The sequence below is a fragment of the Nerophis ophidion genome, linkage group LG08 (genome assembly GCF_033978795.1).
Source record: "Nerophis ophidion isolate RoL-2023_Sa linkage group LG08, RoL_Noph_v1.0, whole genome shotgun sequence".
Lineage (NCBI taxonomy): Eukaryota > Metazoa > Chordata > Actinopteri > Syngnathiformes > Syngnathidae > Nerophis > Nerophis ophidion.
In genome coordinates, this window is record NC_084618.1 from 20,703,884 (window position 1) to 20,710,643 (window position 6,760).

Sequence of the window (6,760 nt, forward strand, 5' to 3'; positions counted from 1 at the left end):
ACACATATATATAGACACATATACATGTATATATACACACATATATAATGCTTAAAATGACCTAAATAGTTTAAATATTACGTTATCATTAATGTTACAGCGTGTTTACAACATGTTGATTGAAGCCCTTTAGAGGGCTTCATAGGGCGGAACATGAGACTCTCCATTACCTGCATTGTTAGCTGTGTCTAGCTAGCACTTTTTCACTATTTGCAAGGCATGTGTGTTCTTTACTCACATAAGCATTGTGGTGGATAGGCAAACTTCCCCAAAAAGTGCATTTTCCCTTGAAGGGACTAAGTCGCGACTGTTCAAATGTGAACGATTGTTGCTAAAGATGCTAACTTATTAAGTCTTCTCCGTGAGAAGGTGCAGATAGTTTGCGGGTTGTCGGCAGCTACGCAAGAGGAAGAACTCTTAAGATACCGATCATATCTTCTTTGGAATCACGTGACAGGATTGTGTCGTGGTTACTTGTTCAGCGCCATTATCGTTGTAGAGAATGGGGGTTACGGACAATGGTTGTTTGGAAATATCATGAAAACGTAAAAGTGTGCAAGTCGTATTGTTGCATTGGACAGATTTGAATAAAATGTGTCAATCATTGCTGACTCTCTGTTTTGGTAAGCGACCTCCAGGAATATCACAACACTCACCAGTTGATGACTTCATGCTACAAATGGATTGTTTGACATTTTCATTTGATTTATGGCTTCATAATCAGTATCATAATCAAAACAAATCCACGCTGCAGAAAAGAAGGAAACATGGGGAAAAAAGGTGTATCAATATAGCCTGAGGAAATATAAATATTTTTTCCTTCCAAAAAAAATAAATAAATGGAGAGGCCGCTACCTGTCTGACACGCTGCCTTGGGGTTGGACTGCGAGGATCAGAGGCAACACAAGTCCATGCAGAAACGGATTTATGGATAAAAATGGTCGTTTTGCCAATAAAGAACATCTAACCAAACAGCACAAAGCCACCCAGTGCTCCAATGTTATGATTGTGACGTTTTAGTGTGTTTCGCAATAGCAGTCGCTCTATTGCAGGGGTCACCAACCTTTTTGAAACCAAGAGCTACTTTCTTGGGTACTGATTCATGCGAAGGGCTACCAGTTTGATACACACTTAAATAAATTGCCAGAAATAGACAATTTGCTTAATTTACCTTTAATAAATACATTTTTATACATAAAAAAAATGGGTATTTCTGTCTATCATTCCGTCGTACTTTTTTTTTCCTTTTACGGAAGGTTTTTTGTGGGGAATAAATGATGAAAAAAAACACTTAATTGAACGGTTTAAAAGAGGAGAAAACTTAAATTTTGAAACATATTTTATCTTCAATTTCTACCCTTTAAAATTCAAAATTCAACCGAAAAAAAGAAGAGAAAAACTAGCTAATTCGAATCTTTTTGAAAAAAAGAATTTATGGAACATCATTAGTCATTTTTCCTTATTAAGATTTATTTTCGAATTTTGATGAGATGTTTTAAATAGGTTAAAATCCAATCTGCACCTTGTTAGAATATATAACAAATTGGACCAAGCTATTTTTCTAACAGACAAATCATTATTTCTTATAGATTTTCCAGAACAAAAATTTTAAAAGAAATTCAAGACTTTGAAATAAGATTTAAATTTAATTCTACAGATTTTCAAGAAATATTTTTTGAATTTCAATCATAAAAGTTTGAAGAAATATTTCACAATTATTCGTCGAAAAAAACAGAAGCTAAAATGAAGAATTAAATCAAAATGTATTTATTATTCTTTACAATAAAACAAATAAATTTACTTGAACATTGATTTAAATTGTCAGGAAAGAAGAGGAAGGAATTTAAAAGCTAAAAAGGTATATGTGTTTGAAAATCCGAAAATCTTTTTTAAGGTTGTATTTTTTCTCTAAAATTGTCTTTCTGAAAGTTATAAGAAGCAAAGTAAAAAAATAAATGAATTTATTTAAACAAGTGAAGACCCAGTCTTTAAAATATTTTCTTGGATTTTCAAATTCTATTTGAGTTTTGTCTCTCTTCGAATTAAAAATGTCGAGCAAAGTGAGACCAGCTTGCTAGTAAATAAATAAAATTTAAAAAATTGAGGCAGCTCACTGGTAAGTGCTGCTATTTGAGCTATTTTTAGAACAGGCCAGCGGGCGACTCATCTGGTCCTTACGGGCTACCTGGTGCCCGCGGGCACCGTGTTGGTGACCCCTGCTCACTCTTCACTCCCTGAACAAACACAAAGATGACCTTCATTTATCTTATTGTGATTATGTCATGTTTTGTGTGTGTCTCCGATGAGTGCGTGAGGGTTTGCACATCACGCCATATTGTATTTATACACTTAAAATATGATTTGCTGTCAGTTTATCTACCTGGGTGGCTGTTTGGTGTGATAACACAACTTGTGTGTACAGCAGGGGGGGTCCAAAGTGCGGCCCGGGGGGTAATTTTTTAACGACCCTAAGCACGTTCTAAAAATACGATTAAAAAAAAAAAAAAAAAACAGTAAAAGTGGTATAAAAGAGTAAAATGTGACAAGAAAATGTTGCAATGTTTACTCTAATAACAAAAAGCTGCCATTCAGGCTGTTATTTTCTTAAAAAAAAAAAAAAAAATCAAAATCAATGTCACATTAAATATTCCACTTTAAGATATTTTGGGGGGAAAATGTTGCATATTTTGTGTTTGCCATATAAAAAACAAAGTATTTTTTTTTTTTTTTTTTTTAGAGAAGGGCCTAATAAGAAGAAACAAAAAAACATTAACAACAACAAAAGTTATAATTGACAGGTGGAGCTGAAGTTGATCTCAAGAAAAAAAAAAAAAAAAGTTTATTTTAAATGAGTAGGACCCTTTTGGATCCCCCATAATTTTAGTGCAATTTTTTTGTGTGTCATTGCAAAAAAAATATTAACAAATTGAAATCAATGGTGTTATGTGTTGACATTTTTAAGGTTCCAATTATTCTATAATCTCAAATATTCCACTTAAAAATTTAATTGGGGGAAACTATTGCATATTTTGTGTTTTTTTTTTTCCATATCAAAACAGGGGTTTCTTTGACAAAAAGGGCGTACAACTTAAATCTTTAAAAACGTTGTATTGACAAATAGACCTAATGTTGATCTAGACATTTAAACCTTGAATAACAATAATACAAAATAATGACACATTTTAAATATTTTTTTGACCAAAATCATTTGGGGTCCCTGGGACTAAGCCTGAGTGGAGGCCTAAATGTATAGTTTTACACATATATTGTATTGGTATTTGAAATAAAAACATATCAAAATGGCCCCCGCCTGCTTGTGGAAAAAGTTTGGACACCCCTGGTGTACAGTATATGTGTGTGTGTGTGTGTGTGCTGAGAAGCTGGGAGTGTGTGTGTAGACTAAGGATTAATTATTGGAAATACATTTTGAGAGACCTGTTTGAGACAAATACAAACCCCGTTTCCATATGAGTTGGGAAATTGTGTTAAATGTAAACATAAACGGAATAAAATGATTTGCAAATCCTTTTCAACCCATATTCAGTCGAATATGCTACAAAGAGAACATATTTGATGCTCAAACTGACAACATTTTTGTTTTTTGCAAATAATCATTAACTTTAGAATTTGATGCCAGCAACACGTGACAAAGAAGTTGGGAAAGGTGGCAATAAATACTGATAAAGTTGAGGAATGCTCATCAAACACTTATTTGGAACATACCACAGGTGTGCAGGCTAATTGGGAACAGGTGGGTGCCGTGATTGGGTATAAAAGCAGCTTCCATGAAATGCTAAGTAATTCACAAGAAAGGATGGGGCGAGGGTCACCAATTTGTAAGCAAATTGTTGAACACTTTTAGAACATTTCTCAACGAGCTATTGCAAGGAATTTAGAGATTTTACCATCTACGGTCTGTAAAATCATCAAAAGGTTCAGAGAATCTGCAGAAATCACTGCTAGTAAGCGATGATATTACGGATCTTTGATCCCTCAGGCGGTACTGCATCAAAAACCAACATCAGTGTGTAAAGGATATCACCACACGGGCTCCGGAACACTTCATAAAACCACTGTCAGTAACTACAGTTGGTCGCTACATCTGTAAGTGCAAGTTAAAACTCTACTATGCAAAGCCAAACCCATTTATCAACAACACCCTGAAACGCCACCGGCTTGACTGGGCCCGAGCTCACCTAAGATGGACTGATGCAAAGTGGAAAGGTGGTCTGGCGAGTCCACATTTCAAATTATATTTGAAAAAAGAGGACGTGGTGTCCTCCAGAACAAAGAGGAAAATAACCATTCGGATTGTGATAGGCGCAAAGTTCAAAAGCCAGCATCTGTGATGGTATGGGGGTGGATTAGTACCCAAAGCATGGGTAACTTACACGTCTGTGAAGGCACCATTAATGCTGAACAGTCCATACTGGTTTTGGAGCAACATATGTTGTCATCCAAGCAACGTAATCATGGACGCCCCTGCTTATTTCAGCAAGACAATACCAAGCCATATGTTACAACAGCGTGGCTTCGTAGTAAAAGAGTGCGGGTACTTTCCTGGCCCGCCTGCAGTCCAGACCTGTCCCCCAACGAAAATGTGTGTCGCATTATGAAGCGTATAATCCGACAGCGGAGACCCCGGACTTTTGAACGACTGAAGCTCTACATAAAACAAGAATGGGAAAGAATTTCACTTTCAAGGCTTCAACAATTAGTTTCCTCAGTTCCCAAACGTTTATTGAGTGTTGTTAAAAGAAAAGGTGATGTAACACAGTGGTGAACATGCCCTTTCCCAACTACTTTGGCACGTGTTGCAGCCATGAAATTCTAAGTTATTATTTGCAAAAATAAAATAATGTTTATGAGTTTGAACATCAAATATCTTGTCTTTGTAGTGCATTCAACTGAATATGGGTTGAAAAGGATTTACAAATCATTGTATTCTGTTTATATTTACATCTAACACAATTTCCCAACTCATATGGAAACGGGGTTTGTACAAAAACCCAAAACCAGTGAAGATGGCACATTGTGTCATTTGTAAATAAAAACAGAATACAATGCTTTGCAAACCCTTTTCAACTTACATTCAATTATACCTACCCAAGTTCGAGTCCCACAAGGATGCCCAAAATGTTCAAAACGCGCCCAGCAAAGTCCCACGGGAAGGCGAGGAGAAAAGTGACAAAAGTTTGTAAAATGTTCAAAAATCCCACCTGGGACTCGAACCTGGGTAGGTATTTTGAATATTTTGGGGGGCTTTTGCCGACTTTTCCCACTTTTATCCCCCACTTCCCGTGGGACTTTGCTGGGTGAGTTTTGGACACTTTTTGCATCCCGGGACTTGTGCAGCCGGCGGTGGGACTTGTGGGACTCGAACTTGGGTAGGTATTTTGAACATTTTTTGGGGACTTTTGGCGACGTTTCTCCCCCACTTCCCATGGGAGTTTGCTCGGTGTATTTTGGACATTTTTCGCATCTTGGGACTCGTGGGACTGGAACCCGTGGAGGTATTTTGGACAAAATTGGGACTTTTGACCATTTTGGCCGCCTTTTCCCCTCTTCTTCCCCGCCTTCCTGTGCACCACTGCTGGGAGTATTATGGACATTTTGGGTATCCCGGGACTTGTGGGACTCGAACTTGGGTAGGTATTTTGAACATTTTTTGGGGACTTTTGGCGACTTTTCTCCCCCACTTCCCGTGGGAGTTTGCTCGGTGTATTTTGGACATTTTTTGCATCTTGGGACTTGTGCGGCCGGCGGCGGGACTCGTGGGACTAGAACCCGCGGAGGTATTTTGGACTAAATTGGAACTTTTGACCATTTTGGCCGCCTTTTCCCCTCTTCTTCCCCGCTTTCCTGTGCACCACTGCCGGGTGTATTACGGACATTTTGGGCATCCCGGGACTTGTGGGACTCGAACCTGGGTAGGTATTTTGAAAATTTTTTGGGGACTTTTGACGACTTTTCTCACTTTTCTCCCCCACTTCTCGTGGGAGTTTCCTGTGTGCGTTTTGGACATTTTTTGCATCCCGAGACTTGTCCGGCCGGCAGCGGGGCTGCTTGGGACTGGAACCCGGGGAGGTATTTTGGACAAAATTGGGACTTCTTACCATTTTGGCCACCTTTTCCCCTCTTTCTTCCCCGCCTTCCTGTGGACCATTGCTGGGTGTGTTTTGGACATTTGGACAAAAATAGTTTTGAGCATGTTTTACTCAATATAGGTCATCAAATCCCAGCAACAAGCTGTAATATCTTACTCAGATAATTTAGGACCAAAACAATTAAAAGGGTGGAGTGCCATCTCCGGTTTGGGGAGGAGACCCTGCCCCAAGTGGAGGAGTTCAAGTACCTCAGAGTCTTGTTCACGAGTGAGGGAAAAGTGGATCGTGAGATCGACAGGCGGATCGGTGCGGCGTCCTCAGTAATGCGGACGCCGCATCGATCAGTTGTGGTGAAGAAGGAGCTGAACCGGAAGGCAAAGCTCTCTAGCGGGGTGTATAAAATAGTCAGGAATTATCATGGATGCAAAGGATTCTGGGTATTTGTTGTGTTGCGTTTATGTTGTGATACTGTGAGGATGTTCTCCAGAAATGTGTTTGTCATTCTTGTTTGGTGTGGCTTCACAGCGTGGCACATATTACTAAGAGTGTTAAAATTGTTTATATCACAACTATTAGTGTACTCTGTGTCACCCAGTATGCCTTGCAGTCGTGTGCGAAGCCACACACAACATGTTGCTGGACTGACAAGCAGA